The sequence below is a fragment of the Vombatus ursinus genome, unplaced genomic scaffold, assembly GCF_900497805.2.
Source record: "Vombatus ursinus unplaced genomic scaffold, bare-nosed wombat genome assembly UNPS02014786.1, whole genome shotgun sequence".
Lineage (NCBI taxonomy): Eukaryota > Metazoa > Chordata > Mammalia > Diprotodontia > Vombatidae > Vombatus > Vombatus ursinus.
Window position 1 is genome coordinate 48,943,436 of NW_020954564.1, and position 19,267 is coordinate 48,962,702.

Below are 19,267 nucleotides of genomic sequence, written 5' to 3' on the forward strand. Positions count from 1 at the left end.
ACTCATTATTCCCCAAATTTGTCCTGCCCTTTTCCATCTCTATGCATGGTGCCCTACCTGTGTATGAGATCCCCTCCCTCCCTCATCTCCACCTGTTGATATCCTTCCATTCCTTCAAGGCCCAGTTCTGATACCACCTCCTCCATGAAGCCTTCCCAGAATTCCTTAGCTAGAAATGATGTTTCCATCCTTAAATCTCTCAGGCTGTTCTGTTTGACCTTTTTTATGCATTTCTATTCTAATTTACAATGTAGACCTCTTTCTTCATATGTCTCCAAGTATAGTAAAGACAAGTACTTTTTCATGGAGCCTCAAACTCTAAGGCCCCTAAAACCACTACAAGAAGCTCTTACTCAGTCTGGTGTTGTTGCAGGGAGGGAATCCCAGTGTTGTTGTTTTTTTAATTTTTTAAAGCAAGAGGCAAGGCATCCTGATATTGTGAAGGAGTGATGTTCTTAGAGTTAACCGAACAGTATTCAATGTTGAACAAGTCACTTCACAGTAATAACATGCAGATCTAGTGCTTTAAAAACTACAAAGTGCTTTACCCAGGCCACCTGGGAAGCAGGGACCACAGATCTTACTTTCGCATAGTCATAGAGCTGATAGGTGAAGATGGAATCCTTCTTCAGGCTTCCAAATCCAGTATTTTTTCCCCCTATTCCATGATCCCTTTCTGAGATGTAATTTTATCCTTTTCAAAATGGGGATAATAAACCCGATACACTTACAGAAGTGAATGTTAAAAACTAAAAATAAATAAATAAATTTATTATAAAAAAAAAAAAGACCTGGTACTAATTCTCTCACAAGGTTGCTATGAGAATCCTATAAGGATTTGTGCACAAAATACTCTGTGAGCTGCATTTTTCTAGCCCACACCTGTGATTTCAACACTGTAGGCAACAAGCCATATAAATTTCCTTCACCAACGAAGAACAACTCATGTGTAACTTCGTCTTTCGAGAGTTGCCTAGGAGGCAGAGATGAAGGGACTTGCCTGTGGTAGCATGAGTCAGAGACCGGATTTGAACTCAGGTCCCCTTGACTCCAATGCCGGCTGACTATTTACAATATCATTCTGCCTCTCATGAGCTATGTGATGTCAGCTCTGGTTGTTAGGAGATTGCAAGCCTTTTAGAAAAGTATACTCCCCATACCCAACACCATCCTTTGCACAAAGTATATACTTAACCAATGTTTCTTGAACTGAATGTTCTTCACCCCAAATAAAGCATATTTTTATGTAATTGAGGCAAAAGCTTTTATTATCAAGATATGGCTATATAAACCACAATCAATGAGATCAAAAATTTTCTTTTTGAGTTATAATAAAACCAGAAATCTATCCCAGCTTCCATCATTGTATATTCTGTCTTTACTATCTCCACTAGACTTGGGGCACTAACAAAACTCTGCCCACAGAATGCAATTTCTGACAGATTCTGCCAAGGTGGAAAGACTTTGGTTACAATCCTGGCAAAGAACAGCAACTGTTCTCTGAGGATCAGCCAAGTTAAATGTAGAGAAATTCATCATTACAAGGATGACCCCACAAAGGGATCCATTGTGACTCAAAACGACTCTAGGAGGTAGGAATTATCATTATCCCCATTTTACAGATGAGAAAATTGAAGCAAACGGGGGTTAGTGATTTGCCCAGGGTCACACAGCTAGTAAGTGTCTAAAGTGGGATTTGAACTCATGTCATCTAAACTCCAATTCCAACACTCCATCCATTGAACCAACTAGATACTCTTACAATGAGCTGAAATCTGTTTCATTGCAACTTCTATTTGAAAAATCTTAACTATCTTCCGCAAAAGCAGCCCTTGAGTACTTAAAAATTGTGATTCTGTCACTCTTAAGTCTTCCCTTTTCTGTACTATTGATCCACACCTCCTTTGCCCAGTCTTCATGCTTATGTGTCATGATTTTAACTGGTGAAGGGAAGGACCAAGCCAATGAAATCATGTATCTTGTGAAGTACAAGTTTTATTGCCACTTTTTGATCACTTCTTATTGAATCATAGGTCCAGTAATTCAATTCAAACATAATACAATGAGAGACGGCATAGTGTGATGGATGGAGAGCCAGACCTTAGAATCAGGAAGTCCTGGGTTCAAGTGATTTTCTGGCCTATATTAGCTATGTGACCTCAGTGCATAAATCAATTCTGATCTGCACTAGTAGAGAGAGTTTCCTCATTGGAAACTCCCTTCTTCAATGAAATCACAGGTCCAGAACCATTCCCCATCTCCATCCCTCCGATGTGATACAGAAATAATAAAAATATAATTCAATTCAATACATGTTTAAATAACTATTAGGTGCAAGGCCCTGTGCACATGATTCAGCACACAAAGATAGACATAACACAAACCCTGCCCTCAAGGAGCTTATATTCTAATTGGAGGAAGGACAAGTGGGCCAATAACTATGGCCCATGAAAGAGGAAGATAACAGGAGAGGAGGAGCCATATGGGGCTTCGTGTGGGCAAAATGCAGGTCTTCTGGAGCAAGAAATTTTACCAGTGTAACCCGTCCATTGAAAACCTTCAAATCTATAGGAAGAAGCTGATGGCTGCAAAAGATGCTTAGCTCTAACTAGTTAAACACCTTTCCACTAGAGATCCAAGTTAGTCTTTTTCCCACTCTTCTAGCTCTCTCAAGGAGGGATGTGATGCCCTAATCAAGCTCCAGCACTCTCAGTTTGTGAGTTCAGAAAGACCTGACCATGATGCTACCAAAGTTGTAGTCAGCAGGGTGCTAGTAAGTACTTAACAACTGACTCTGGAAAAAAAAAGTGTACAGGACATACTTTTAAGTTTAACCTGCATTATTAATATAATCTCCATTGCTTTGTTATTGTTGTTGTTCACACATTCAACTCTTTATGACCCCATTTTAGGATTTTCTTGACAAAGATACTGGAGTGGTTTGCCATTTTTTTTCTCCAGATAATTTTACAGATGAGGAAACTGAGGCAAATAGCATTAAGTGACTGATCCAAAGTCATACAGTAAGTGTCTGAGGTTGGATTTGAATTCAAGTCTTTTTGACTCCAGACCAGGTACTCTATCCACTGCACCACCCAGCTGCTCAAAAGCAGCTTCCACTCTCCCCTAGGGGAATTGAGCCCTGATCTTCCTTACATGACAGGTGAGGACACTGACTACTACACTAACAAAGAGCTGGTTACTTAAGTCTAAACCAGTAGTGTAAAACTCAGTTAGAAATGGAACCCTGCAGACCACATTGTTGACTTGGAAAACCACAAGTTGACATTATCTACCTTGTATTGCGTTTTTATTTATTTTGTTAAACACTTCCCAATTACATTTTAATCTGGTTTAGCCATCACTCAGGAGTTTTGCTAGCCGAGTCTGACAACTAGACAATCACTAAAATAATAAATCGTCTGATTTGCAATGTTGAGTTTCCGAGGTCTAAGTGCTCAAACTGAAAATTTCACAATTGGCTCTCTTGTAAGAGCTGGCTCCAGCCAACTCCTAGTTGCAGCTGCTTGAATTCATGCTCTCTAACACCCCAATCCCACTTTCTCAGCATCATATAGCACATGTTCATTGGGCAAGACCAAACTGTCAGAACATAGAGGTCAGAGCTGTAATGGACCTCAGAATACAGAGTTTCAGGACTCCAGTAGACCTTAGAACCCAGGATGCTAGAATATAGAATTTCAGAGCCAGAAGTGACCTTAGAAATCTTGGTAGTACTGAAAGCACTGGACTTGGAGGAAGGAAGACCTGCTTTCGAATCCTACCTCTGACATTCAGTTTCCTTGTCCTTAAAATGAAGTCCTTGGACTGGATGGACTCTTTGGTCTTTTTCAACTCAAAATCTATGATTCAATGGACCCTCTTATTTTAATGGTGAGGGAACTGAGGTATTGCATGTCTTTCTCAAGGTCACACAGAATCACCTGATTCCCAGGCTACCATTGCTCTTTCTACTATTCAATCAACAAGAATTTATTAAACACCTACTGTGTATTCTGCACTGTGTATACAAAGACAAAAGTAAAACAGTCCCTGTCCTCAAGAAGCTTATAATCTAGTGAAGGGAGACAACACAATATAGATGTAAATACAAAATAAGTACAAGATAGTTGGGGGAGGGGAGGCACCAGGAGATGGGGAAGGGTCAGGAAAGGCTTCATGTAGAATGTGGAACTTGAGCTGAGCCTTGTAGGAAGCCAGGTTTTTAAATGGGCAAAAGTGAGGAAGGATTATATTCCAGACATGGGGGACAGCCAATGTAAAGGCAAAGAGACGGGAAAAGGGAAACCATGTGTGAAGGACAGTAAAGAAGTCAGGTTAGCTGGATTATAGATAATTTGTAGTAAACCTGGAGAAGCATGATAGAGCTAAGTTGAAAAGGGTTTCATTTTATTTTATGTGTTTGTTTTAGAGGCATGGTGTCCCTCTCTTGCCCAGGCTGGAAGTGCAGTGGCCATTCACGTGCACAACATCAATATTAATTGGCACATAAGCCTTAAGCTAGTCCTTTTTATGACCTAGACTGGCTCTCCCCTCTTTAGGCCCCTTGATGGGCCTCTGCTCCCAGGAGTTCACCATCTTGGTTCAAGACTTTGAAGACACCATGCTTCAGTGCTGAGTGCAGCTCAGAACTCCCAGCCTCAAATGATCCACCAGCCTCAGCTTTTGTAGCATCAGGGACTAGAGAAGGGTGTGCCACCACCCTTATCTGTGAAGGGTTTTAAATACCAAAATAGAGACGTTTATATTTGATCATAGAGGTAATAGGGAGCCACTGGAATTTAACGAGTAGGGGAGTATCGGAATTAGAAGAGTGCTTTAGGAAAATCCCTCTGGCAGCCCTGTAGAAGATGGATTAGAACAGTGAGAGACTTGGGACCAATTAGATATACTTTCAATATAATTACACTTCCTTCTCCCCACCCTCACCCCCATTCCCTGTCATCATTCCCCTCCCCCCAGCCCTATATGAACAGGGATGTGTTGCTGGCTCCATGGAACCTTGAGGAAAGGACATAGAAGGGCCCAACTTTAAACTAGCCTAAGTACTCTTGGCCCTGCCTTCCTCAGGCATCCACAACCTCATAGACGCGATGCACTTTGTAGCTGCTTCCTTGATAAATCACATAACTCCTCTGGGTCTCAGTTTCCTCATCTGTAAAATGAGGATAATCTCAGTATAATATAGAGGTACTGGTCTTATGGTTGAGAGGTTTAGGTTTAAGCAAGTCCTGACTGACATTTGCTGTCTGTAAGATCCTGGTCAAGTCATGTTGCCCAGGTGAAGGTAGTGTCCAATAGCAGAGAAAACACTGGATTCGAAATCAGAGGACCTCAGCTCACTTCTTGTTTCTGCTCCTTAACAGTTGTGTGACCTTGGGTAAGTCACTTAACCTCTTTGGCCTTAGTTTCTCCTCTGTAAAATGAGGAAGTTGGACCCAATGACCAGTAAGGGACCTTCCAACCCTAAAACTAAGATGCTAAGACCTTCCTCAATTTCCTTATCTGTAAAATAAAGATACAAATAATTGCACTACCTACCTCCAAAAGGTAGATGTAATCAGTTCCCTTGATGATAAAATGTGGGAGCTAATATATGCATGGAGGGGTTAGGAGGAGCCAGGCCCAAAGCACCCAGTGGTACTCCTTCCACAAGCAGAATAAAAGGAAGAAAATGAAAGAAAAGAGGAGAATGAAAGACAAAAAACCCGAGGGGTTGGGACTCATGAGGTGATAGAGGAAGGCTGGAAAGAATCTCACGTCCTCCTTGCTTGGCTCAGCCCAGAGTCTGGTAGGGAGTGGAGGGGAACAGTTTGGGGAAGGGGAGAGGGAAGCAAGAAGTCTGGGGTGAGGGTGCCCCCTGCAGACAGAGAACTACCAAGGCCAGCCCCTCCTGATACAAACGGGGCTGAAATGCTGGGGGTTCCAGAGCCCAGAGCCCAGAGCCCAGGCCCCATTGGAGTCCTTCGGACTCATTAACGGATTAATTGATATTTAATTGATTGGCCTGTCAGTGCAGGGCTGCTGCAGCACTGAGAACTGCTTAGACTATGGCAGAAATGTGTGAAGAGCAATTAATGAAAATGCAAAGGAGCTGGGAGAGAGGGAGGGAATGTCCCCCCAGAGGGTTCCAGGGCCGAGCTCCCTACCCCCTCCTACCCCCCTGCTCTTTTTCAGTTCCCTCCATCTCCAAGACCACTGTGGATGCCTTCTTCCCTTCTACCTCTACCCGCTCCATCTTTTTTTCAAGCTTCTCTTAAATACTTAGAGTAGAAACTCCTTGAGGGCAGGTTGGATGGGGCTTATCTCACTGTCACTTACCTAGCTGTGCATATCTAGCATATATATATACATAATATATGCACACACACATACATACATATACGTGTATATATACATGTATGTGTGTATTTCTAGCTTCTAAGGATTTTAAGACTTTGTTAAATTGAATTTGACTAAAGGCAAGCTTCAGAAAATAATTCAGGTGTGCAGAATTCTTGAAACTAAGGGGAAACCCTCTCCCCTCCACCAAGTCCTGGGAAATCTATTCCTAGGTTTGTAGTCACACCCTTAGACTTTCAGACAATCAGAGGCCTAAGTATGAATCCTCAGCACATTAGTTGTGTGGCCTTGGGAAAGTCATTAACTCTCTGGCTGTCACTTTTCCCATCTATAAAGTGCAGGGATTGGACTGGCAAATTTCCAGGCTCCCTTCTAGCTCTAAATCCTAGGACCCCAGACCATACATTTATTTACAGAAAACGTGTCCCACAGCATTTCCGGGACCCTATTGGTCCTCCTGTCCTGTACCTTGAGGCCACCCTACCTGCCCACACACATGCGCGCGCGCGCACATAAACACACAAGCATACACACACACACACACACACACATACACTATGACAAGACAGACCCCTTTAGGCACACATACACACACAGACCACAGCCAGACCACATACAGATAAATGCCTGACACTAGAGACACAGAGAGATACACATAGTCATGGATTCACTTCAACAATCATTTATCAAACAAAACTGCATTAATTTATTAATTCAACCCAATGCTATGGTAAGAATAATAATTCACATAGGGTTTTTAATGTTTGCCTAACACCTCAAGCAACCCCATTTCAGATTCCACAAAGCAGCTAACAATTACATGGAGATGTAGACACATGTGAAACACGTTCAGAGAGACATGTAGAGCATGAACATAGACACAAAGGCATTGATGAACTCAGGAAGATACCCACAAAAGTTCACACCACAGGCATAGCCACAACCCTGTGCATGTATACAGACAGAAGTGTGCTGGTAAATATTTAACAACCAGCCCTCTGGAAAAAAAAAAATGTCTTCATGACACACTTTGAAGTTTAATCTGCATTATTAACATTTCCTCCATCACTTTCTTAAGTCTAGACCATCAACAGAACAATAAATCAAGCCTGATTTGTAGCATTTGCTGATTTCTGAGGTGTAAATACACTGAAAATTTAACATTTGGTTCTTGTAAGCCAGTTAGAACTGACTCCAGCATGCCGTTATGTACAGATATACACAGGTACAAAATGCACAGAAAAATGCTGGTACTTGTATATGGGCATGAGCACACATACATTCACAAACAGGCAGCCCTACCATAAAGCTGGGTCAACCCTGTTGCCTCCCTGTGCCAGACCCAGGTGGGACTGTCACTTGCATGGTAGAAGTTTCTCTTGTCCCAGAGATGGGCAGCAGGTGGGGTGGCTGGGGATGGCTCAGACACTGATGCTTCTAGGTCAGCCCCAGGTAGGGTCCACAGGCAATCCCTGGGCAGCTACAGGTCCCAGCTTTTCTAAGCTGGAGGAGGGGAGCTTACTCACAGATGGTAAAATCACCAATGTGGCTCTTTGGCAAACATCAGACCATGCTGCTGCCTGCTGACCACAACCTCCTCTGACACTTGCTGGTGCCATGGAGTCCCTAGTGCGCATGTCCCTAATCCAGAATCTGTGATCCCCTCGCCCAGAGTTTCTTCCCCCTTACTTGAGTCTGTATCTCCCCAAACCAAAGACTGTTCTCCCATCCAGAAGCTATGTGCATCCCTCAGGGACCTTTGTGCCTCCACCCAGAATTCCTGCCTCCTTAATCTAGAATTGGTTTTCCCCCCACCCCACCCCCAGAGCCTCTGTGCCCTCACTTCAAGTCTATGTCACCCCCACCCAGCATGTTTCCTCCCAACTTGAATCTATGTCCCCCATCTCACAGAGCCTGTGTTTTCCCTCCCAGTGCCTGGTCTCCCCCTACAAGAAATCTTTGTACCCTCCACCCTTTTTCTCTCCCCTCTTTGACATAGGCCCTCTACTCAGAAACTTTACATTCCGCTTTTAATATTAGACTCTTTCACCCCAAAGATTGTGTCTCCCCTCTGAGGCTGTGTCTCCTAGGCCTAACTCTTGTGTTTACTCATCTGCATCGCTGCCACTCAGGCTCTGTGACCCTTTACTCCCAGATTCTTTGTCCTCCCTACTCAGAATCTGTTTCTCTTCACTCAGAGCTTTGGTCTCCCATGCCAAATCTCTGTCTCCCTGCTGAGCATCTAGTCCTTCCTTAATGTCTATGTCCCCCACTCAGAATCTATGTCCTAACCCCCAGCCTCAGTTCTCCTACCTACAATCTGTGTCCCCACCCAGAATCTGTTTCTTCACCACACAGAGCCTCAGTCCTCCCACCCTAGGTCTAGCTCCTTTTTACCCAACATGCTTCCCTCCATGTTGAATCTTCATGTTCCTATCCCATGTCTATGTCTCTCCATCTAAAGATTGTCTTTGCTCACTCATTATCTGTTCCACCATCCCAACCCTAAGTTTCTGTATTCTCAACAGCCACGTTCTCTGCCCAGTATCTCTTTCCCTACCACCTCAAGTCTGTATTTCCCCAAACAGAACTTACCCTTCCTCCCTTCTTCAAGAGCTATTGTCTTCTGTTCAGAGATTGTGCGCCCTCTTTCTAGAGCCAAGGACCCTGCTCTAGAAGCTGCCTTCCAACACTCATCACCACCACAAATCTGTGATTCCCCCAGTTAAAATCTATTTGCCCCACACTTAAATCTGTGGTGTAAGTGATAGTCAGAGTACCCTTTTTGAACCTGTATCCCACCCACCCCACTTGGAATTTGTATTCCCCCACCCAAAGGCTTTGCCCCTCTATACAGAGATGTTGATCTTCCAATCATTGGCCATGTTATCTTTACCCCATCTAGGTCTCCCCCCACCAGATTCTTTCCCCTCTTCATGTTTGCATCATCTAAACCTAGAATCTTTACTTCCTACTTAAAGTCTCTTTCCCCCACCTAAAATCTGTGCCTTCCCACACATTGTCTGTGACTCCAACCCAAAGTTTGTATATTCCCAAACAGAGCCAGCGTTTCCCTTGTACTATGTTTATACCCAGGCCCTTCATGTCAGGTAAGACCAAAAGTTACACAGGCATATACCAAGATTATATTATATTCCTTAATATATATCTGGATCTATATATCTATATCTATATATAACTATAGAGATAATTTTCTTCAGTGATTTTTAATATCTTACAAAGCATAAAACAAGGTATCAAATACTCACCAAGGGTATTTGACACTGTTATGGAAGATGGTAACATTCCTGGGCGCTAGTTTTCCCATCTATAAAATTATAAGATTTGACTAAATGGTCTATATGGTCCCTTTTAGCTCTAAATCTCTAATCCTATGCCCTGTATAGTCATTTCAGTTCAACATACATTTATTAGGTACACAGTACATATAATGCTCTACGGTATGGTGGAAAGAGCCTAAGATGTGGAACCAGAAGCTCTGGATTCAAATTCCACCTCTGAAACTTACTATTGACCTAGAGTAATTCACTTAATTAATCTCTCTGGGTCTTAGTTCCTTCATGTAAAAAATGAGGATCTTGAACAAGATGGACCCTATAGGCCCTTCCAAATCTAAATTTACAATTGTTTCTGTAAGGTATCATGTGCCTCTGGTAATAGAGATTCAAAGTCTAAAAAGAAATAGTCCCTGTTTTCACAAAAGAGGGATTCTTTACAAAAGGTAAGGTCTACCATCCTCTTTGTGCTTGATAATGTACTAATTGCATCAAGCCCCAAATAATACAGAACATCAATATAGAAATATGTTTTACATGACTGCACATGTATAATCTGTATTGAATTGATCGTTTGCCTCCTCAAGAAGGGAGGAGGAGAGGGAAGGAGAGAAAGAATTTGGAACTCAAAATTGTTTAAAAATGAATGTTGAAAATTGTTTTTACATGTAATTAGAAAAAACAAAATTTAAAAAAATAATATAGAGCCTCCTCAATGAGATCCAAAATCTCCAATCCCTCCTCCACCACAGAGATTGACCTAACAATCCACATAAGAAAACCAAAATGGATGAAATCTGCCTATTGTCCAGAGTCCGACATGCTGTTGGACAAACAGCACATTGAATTAATCCATCAGTACATACATCAGGATTGCGGCTGAATGGTGTGTGGCCAAGAATTGAAAAGGAGGATAGATGAGCAAGCAAGGATTTTATTTGTGAAGTTATGTAGTACTTTCAAGGATCCTAAGCTGCTAACATACACATACATGTATACAAACATATACAAGTCCACGAAAACACACACAAGTTTTTAGGTTTGTAACGCCAAACCCTCTTATAAAAGACTAGCATTTTCCAGGTGATCCTATGTGGACTATGGATTATTTTTGTGGCTAATTTCAGATGTTTTTGCCTTTCTTTGTGTCCCCAGCCCTTAGCATGGGCCCTGGCATTTGGTAAGCACTTAATAAGCACTGTTGACTGTTGACTAAAACTAACACCATCCCCGTATTTTGATAGCCAAACTCTCCTGCCCTGCATCTGTGAGCCCCATGTTTGTTTCTTATTAATAAAAGACCTGAATGCAATTTGAGTTAATGACAATGGCAAACACAAGAATCTATTACAATAATCTAGGTGAAAGGAGAACATTCCCTGAGTGATGGTAGGGGGAGAAGAGGGCTGGTCTGGAAGTGGCAATAAGGAGCAGTAGTATGCATTCTCCTCCTGGTCTATTACATGGGGGCAGAGTGAGGGGAGTACTTGAGAGGGGGACCAGGGATATGGTTTTCTGGGGAGTGCCAGGTTTCCTTTTATAATTGCAATAAGATAGAAATGTGAAGTCTAATCAATCAATCAGCAGGCATTTGTTAAGTAGAGACTATATGCCAAGTACTGTCTAAGGAAGAGGTTCTTAACTTGAGGTCTAGGAACTTTTAAAATATTTTGATAACCATATTTCAATATAATTAGTTTGATTCATAATCCTATGTGTTTTATTTTATGCCCTTAAAAACATTATTCTGAGGGGGGGAAACATTATTCTGATAAGGAATTTCTAGGCTTCCCCAGACTGCCCTGTCATACAAAAAGGTTAAGAACCTCTGGTCTAAGGACTACCAGAATGGGGTGGGGTAGGCACATGGGAAGGGTAGGGCCAAGGTGGGTGGGAGTGAAAGATCAGGGAGTGGTAGCATGGGAAGATAATTTTCACCTGGACAGCCTTTGGCTCTGAATAATAGGGATTTGGAGAGGGGAGAATTTGCTCTCCAAATGACAGTGGATTATCTTCATATCCTTCCTAGTACCAATTGTATTTGCATCCCAGATCCCAATTAGAATGTTGACTGATTTTTACTTTTCCTCCTCTAACATCCCACTATAAGAAGGGAGAAATGTGGGAATGGCATAGGGTAGGGGGAGAATGAACCTGAACTTGGACCAATCTAGATGGCCTGGGGTCAAGGGGCTGATCTAAGATCATGCCCTTGCATTCTCAGGGTTGTTGGGAGAAAAATGCTTTGCCAACTTTATGTTGCCATATGAAGGTGAGCTCTTATTATTATACAATCAGAGGTAGGCTGACCACTTGTTAAGGAAGCTGGAGAGGGGATTCTTGTGTAGACAGAGGTGGGACAGTGAAGCCCTTTGAGGTCCCTTCCAACTCTGAGACTTAATGGCACTGTCCTAAAGTGGGGCTGATGGGCAGATTGGGGCTGTCCCAGATCTCCCTATTTACTCCCACCTCAGTGGTCAGGATGATCATAGGGGACCACAGAGAGAAGAACTTAGCTCCAAACTTCAGCCTCACCTTTTCTATGTCTTTATTAGTGTCTCTTGTCTGATCCTTAGCACAATTCATAAAAAGCCGGTTAGCACACGGCTGACATATCTTTGATCCGATGATCATATACAGGAAACAGCTTGACCCCTGAAGGCTCTCTTACCGTGGGACTGACACTGCACATTGACTTAGCTTCAGGCTTATCAACAAATCTCAGCCAATTTTATTAAAGAGCCGTGTGTGGCGTGTGGAACATGCCAGTGAGAGACAACTTTATTTATAGATCCTCAGTTGCAGAGGGTGGCGGAAGCTTGTTTTCCTTGTCACTGGCCCAGTCTTTCTTGCATCTGTGGATGAAAATGACTAGTAAGGGAAGCTCCTGGCCTACAAACGAATGGATGCATGTGCATATATGCAAAAATGTACATGTATGCACTACACACACATATAACACAGAATTTGGAGCTAAAAGGACCTTAGAGTTCATTTGGTCCTTGTGCACATGCATGAAGATCACACACACATACAGAGACATGCATACAGAGAACATATATAAGCATATATGTATTTGGCATACATTCATGTGGAGGCAATGCCGAGTAATGGATAGAGCACTGAGTTCAAATCCTACTTCATATCCTTCCTAATTTTTGGCTTTGGCCAAGTCACTTAATTTCTCTGTGCCTCACTCTCCTCATCTGTGAAATGAGGGGATTGGGTTCAATGACCTGTTAGAATCCCTTTCAATTCTCAATCTCTGATTCTTTGATCCTAAGGCATAGGCCCACATTCAGGAAAAAACATACATACCAAGATATATATGGACATAAAAGTATGCCCATGTATAAGCATATGTGAGCACAACATATACTGTAGTCACTCTTGTACGCACATGCTAAAATACTCAACACATATATGCAGAAATTAGCACAAACATTCATATACCATGCACATACATAAACACATAGATGCACAAAGAGCCAAAAATACATATAAAATGCCTAAGGAATATACTCAAAACAAAAGCACACAAAACAAAAACGAAAATATAACAAAACACCACAAAACAAAAATGCAGGCAACCATGTACAAGTAACCCAATTCCTCTAACACAGAAAGTCAGACCCTCCAAAGAGCAGAGTCAACATTATTAAAACAAGTCTGGGTTGCAGGAAATATAGAGGAACCTCCCTTTTGCAGGAAAAAAGAGGAAGTGTGAGGGGGAAGAGAGGTAGGACCCTGAGTTACTGAAGGCAGGTTTCCTCCATCAATTTAACTCAATCTGAATCAACACCATAAGCATCTATTAAGCACCTTCAGAGCTATATGATGAGGGTAACATCTGGCTTAAGTCTACTATCAAGATTGGATATGAACACCAACAAGATTCTGTGATAAATGCATTAGAGAGATACAAACAAAATGCTACGCTACACCTATAACTTCCTGTCTTCTCACAACTCCAGGAGTATCCCACGTCAGCTTGCTGACTAGTCAGGAAGTCCTTTTACAGTGACCACTGCTACTTCTGCAGTACCACTCTCCATGTCTACTAGGGATGGGTGACTTAGCTCAGGCTCGCTGGCCTTCGGTCCGATTTTTAGGCCTGTAGAAAGCTCAGGCTGAATGGTGCCATCACCAGCTCCAAATAAGACAGACCCTGTAGATGTTATCTGGCTCCTGAGGGGGACCCACAACTAGAATATCAGGTGGGAAAGGGGCAGCCTTTAGACTGAGTCCTCTCCCTTTTGTCCCACCTGGGCTGAAGCCCCCATCCTCACAGGTCAGGCTTAACAGCCTTCCCCAACCCCCAGGAGTACACTAACATACAACCTCTTCTTTCAGATCGAGACCTATAGCCTCCCCATACAGTCCATTGTTAGGCACCAACTGTCCATCTGCATCTGGTGGACAGAGCCTTCTTCACCCTGATTCTTTGTCTTTCAATCACTCTTGTCCTCCTGTTCAACAGGGTGTTCAATTAATTACCCATATAGGCAGCAGATGGTTACAGGGTATATTCTTTCTGTCACCCCAACCATTCTCCAGGGCAGTTGTGTCAAACTCAGACAGAAACAGGGACCACTAAACTGTACAGTGCAGGCCACGTATTGACTTAGAAAACCACATATTATGGAAATATGTTTTACCTGACTTCACGTGTATAATAGGTATCATATTGCTTCCCTTCTGGATGGGGAGGGGAGGTGCTGGAGAGGGGGAGAGAATATGGGACTGAAAATAAATATTTAAAATTTAAAAAGAAAAGAAAAAAAAGAAAGCCACATATATTACATATATTTGTGTGTATATGTATATATACATATACATATACACACACACATATATACACACACACACATACACACATATATATTTCTCAATAAATTAATTTCCCAAATAATTCCCAATTAATATTTCCCAATTATATTTTAATCTGGTTCAGGCCATGCTAGAGAGTACCATGAGCCACATGGACCACATATTTGACATGTATGCTCCAGGGCTGTTTCTTTCAAACCTTTGTTGTTGTTGAGACATTTTCAGTCATGTCCAACTCTTTGTGACCCCATTTGGGGTTTTCTTGACAAAGATACTGGAGTAGTTTGCCATTTCCTCCTCCAGTTCATTTTGCCAGTGAGAAAACTGAAGTAAATAGGGTTAAGTGGCTGGCCCAAGGTCACACAACTAGTGTCTGAGGCCAGATTTGAACTTAGGAAGATGAGTCTTCCTGACTTCAGACTCAGCACTCTGTCCACTGAGCCACCTAGCTGCCCCTCCTTTGGAACCTAGAGTGACCTTAATCCTTCACCCCATCTCTATTTCCAGATTCCAGTCTAGTGGATATTAGTTTCTAGAAAACCAGTGATGGGTTCCCCTCTCAAGGAAGAATCCTTGTGGCCATTTTGATCTCGGTAGTAATGGTGTGGTGGTAGAAGTGGTGGTAGCAGTAGCAGTGGCTGTAGTAACTGCTACGTAGCAGAGTGAATGAAACTGGATGTGGAACCAGGAAAACCTGAGTTCAAATGCCACTTCAGATACTTACTAGATGTGTGACCCTAGGCAAGTCACTTAACTGCTGCCTGCTTCAGTTTTCTTATCTGTAAAATAGGGTTAACAATAGCACCTACCTCCCAGGGTTTTTGTGAGGATAAAATGAGGTAATAATTGTAAAGCACAGAGCCTGGATCATATAGAAAAATGCTATTTGTTACTATTATTGTTGTTAGTGTTTTTATTGTTATGCGTTCTCAGTGCCACCAAATTGACACAGTTCTAGCACTTGCAAATGCTTGAGCACTGTACCTTTGGAGCATATGTTATCAACATCAGGTCCCCTGGGGCTCTCTAGTTGTCTGCATTTCTCTGTATTAGTTCCGTCCTGCAACTCCTACTATCATTTTTGGCATGTCCTAAGCAGAAATTACAGGGTTCCTCTCTAGATAGGCAGGCACAGACCCCTGAAAAAGACCATAGCATTCCACAGGGAACCCTCTTTGGATATAATCTTTGGTAAAAGATCTGCCCCATGGACCTACCTCCTATCATTGATCAGGTATGGGGATGTTATGTTGAAAGTAGGAATGGAAAACATTTAAATACAAAAGGAAGGCCTTCAGATGCAAAGAAAGCTTCCCATGCCTTACAAATGGAGTTGGCCCAGGGCACAGGCTCCTCCAATACCTCTGCCCCCTGTCACTTATCTGCATAGCAACCAATAGGAAGGTTTAGCTGATCATTAAAAGTAAAGTTAGGGAGGGGCAGCTAGGTGGTGCAGTGGATAGAGCACCAGCCCTGAAGTCAGGAGTACCTGAGTTCAAATGTGGCCTCAGACCAAACACTTGACACTTACTAGCTGTGTGACCCTGGGCAAGTCACTCAACCTTGTTTGCCTCAGTTTCCTTATTTGTAAATTGAGCTAGAAAAGGAAATGGCAAACCATTCCAGTATCTTTGACAAGAAAAACCCCCAAACGGGGTAACAAAGAGTCAGATATGACTGAAATAACTCAACAACAACCATGTAACTACAGAGAGTGCAGTACCACCTAGCCAAACCAGTGGCTAAAAGTGGTGATAGTCCATGTATAATCTATATCAGATTGCTTGCTGACTTGGGGAGGGAAGAAGGAGGGAGAAAAATTTGGAACTCAAAATCTTATTAAAAATGAATATTGAAAACTATCTTTATATGTAATTAGAAAAAATAAAATACTATTTACAAAAAAAGTGGTGATAGTCTATAGCTACCCACTGAAGAGTGAGCCCAAGCAATCCAACATATCAGCCTATCTAGCAAAGGAACTATGTCTATAAAGAGCCCAGGGGACAAGTGACTTGCCATGCCTACTCCAGTGGTGATCTGCATGACCCAAGCCAGCAGCAGATTGACTCATCCAGTTGAAACATCACGTTTCAGTGTCCAGTTCAGCTGAGTAGCAGGATAACTCTTTCACGACCAACACCATGCCCTGTGGCAAACTTTATGAGGACCTTACAGGGAAAGAATAGATGCTGGGGCCTTACAGTTACAGAGCTGTAAGTTGCCTTCACCATATGTGTTTTCTACGTGTATGCCTCACTGTTATTGTACTTCAAGCTTGTTCCTGCACTTCCCCATCCCACCCCAGACTCTATGTATTTGGAGGAGAGAACACTTCAGATTTCTGGAGGAAATACTTTGTAGCTACTGTTCTTGCTATGCCATTTGAGTAAATGCCTTTCCTAAAGATCTGAGTCTCTAGGGTGACATTTAAGGGATGGCACTCAGGTAGAGGCTCGTGACCTATAGGTTAGAAGGAGAACCACCCACCAGGTTACCTCCTACAAGGAGGAGCAGCCACCACCTTTCTGGAGACTCAACCAACCAGTGCCCATTTGGATTTGGGGATTGAGACCAGACAAGGTTTTACATTTACATTGTGTCACTGGTTGCTTGAAGGGGTTTATCCCTCCACCCCAAGCAGTCCAGTTACATTGCTCAGAGTCTATTTTGATTTCACCATAAAGGATTTCAATTTCTTCAGCAACTCTTGGTCAGTAATAGTGGGGGTTAGAAATTAATTTCCAAGTAACCCCTTTTCTCAGTATCTCAATGGGGAACTGAGAAGATTCTACAGTTTTGGGCAGCTGACACATTATTGCCACTGCATTATTTTTCTTCCTGTATGCCTTCACTAGAAGCTTACACACATATACACACATGCATGCACACATGAATACATGTATGCATGAAAACATGCAGACACACACACCACTACCATCACCACCACCATCAAAATTGTTGCCACCACTTCCAGCACCACCAAAGAATCCACAGCACTGTATAAAGCCCCCTCAGGATTTTCTTCATCTTAGACAGTAGGCATCCCAGACCTTGATGAAAATCTATTCCTACCACTGACCACCAGTTCATCAATAACTGAATTGCCATGATGTCTAATTATCCTAAACATAATATAATCTCATCTCAACACACAATAATATTATGGTTCTTAGAACTTGTTGAACATCCTCCACTCAGATATCAAGTCAATCTTCCTAAAGCACAGGAATAACTAACTCACATCCCTACTTAACCAACTTCAGTGGCTCCTTATCACTTCCAGAATCAAATACAAAATCCTCTGTCTGGCTTTTAAAGCCTTCATGACTTAGCCCTCCTCTACCTTTCCAGTCCTTACACCTAACTCCCTGACATAATCTGGGATACAGTGACATTGGCCTCTGCTTTTCCCTGATAAGACAATCCATTTTCTGACTTCAGGCATTTCCTCTGACTAGCCGCTGTATCTGGAATTCCCTCCCTCCTCATCTTTGCCTCCTGGATTCCCTGGCTTCCTTTGAGTCTCAGCTAAAGTCTCACCTTCTACAAAGTCTTTCGCCTTCCTCCTTAATCTTAGTGCCTTCTCTTTGAGATCATTTCTAATTTATCCTCTGTATATCTTGTTTGTACATAGTTGTTTATAGGCTGTCTCCTCAATTAGATTATGAGCTCCTTGAGAGAAGGGAATTTTTTTTTTACCTTTGTATACCCAGCACTTAGAAAAGTGCCTGGGATATACTAGTTGCTTAATAACTATTTGACTTGACTTCCCAGAATGAAACTTGTCTGTTTTACTAGTAATGTCTATACTAATAAAACTGTATTTATGTGGGCAGCCCAGATCCTAAAAGCAGCAATATGGTACAGGCCCACACAAATACTTTAATAGATCTCTACAATACTAGTGCAGGTAGACTTGACATTAAAACATCCATCATAATCCTGAATGGGTCTTCATAATGGAAGATTCCATTGAATGCCATCTGCTTTGGACCTTTACTGTCTTGGGTTCAAATCATAGGAATACCAATTGATAAATGGTTGAAGGATATAAATAGGAAGTGTTCAGAATGAGAGATCCAAGCTATCAATAATCATTTGAAAAATGCTTTAAATCATTAATCTGTAGAGAAATGAAAATTAAAACAACTCTGAGACACTACCTCATACCCATCAGATTTGCTAAGTGACAGAAAAAGACAAGGATAAATGCTGGAGGGGCTGTGGGAAAACAGGTACTTTAATGAACTGTTGGTAAAGCTGTGAACTGGTCCAACCATTTTGGAATACAATTTGGAACTATGCTCAGAAAGCTATTAAACTGTGCACACCCATTGTGCAAAACAAAAACATCTCACTTGACCTGACTGTCTTTGCTAACTATCATGACTACTTATAATATGACTATACATATATGCAATGGATTTTGTTTTCTTGCCTTCTCGTTGGGTGGGGAAGAAGGGGAGAACTGAAAATAAAATAAAATGAAATTTTCTTTTTAAATCATAGAGACACAGTGTTAATTTACATTTCTTAGCTCATTTATCCTGTGCAGTTCAAAAGCTGGAAATTTCCAAATTCTGTCAATTCAGGCATAGGTATTTAGATGTTTGTCTTACCAACAGACTCAGGGAAAAAACTACAAAGAAATAATAAAATATTTTATCAGGACCAAAATCAATGGGAAGGGAAGGTAGGGAGGGAGGGAAAAGGGAGAAAGGGAATGAGGAAGAAAGGAAGGAAGGAAGGAAGGAAGGAAGGAAGGAAGGAAGGAA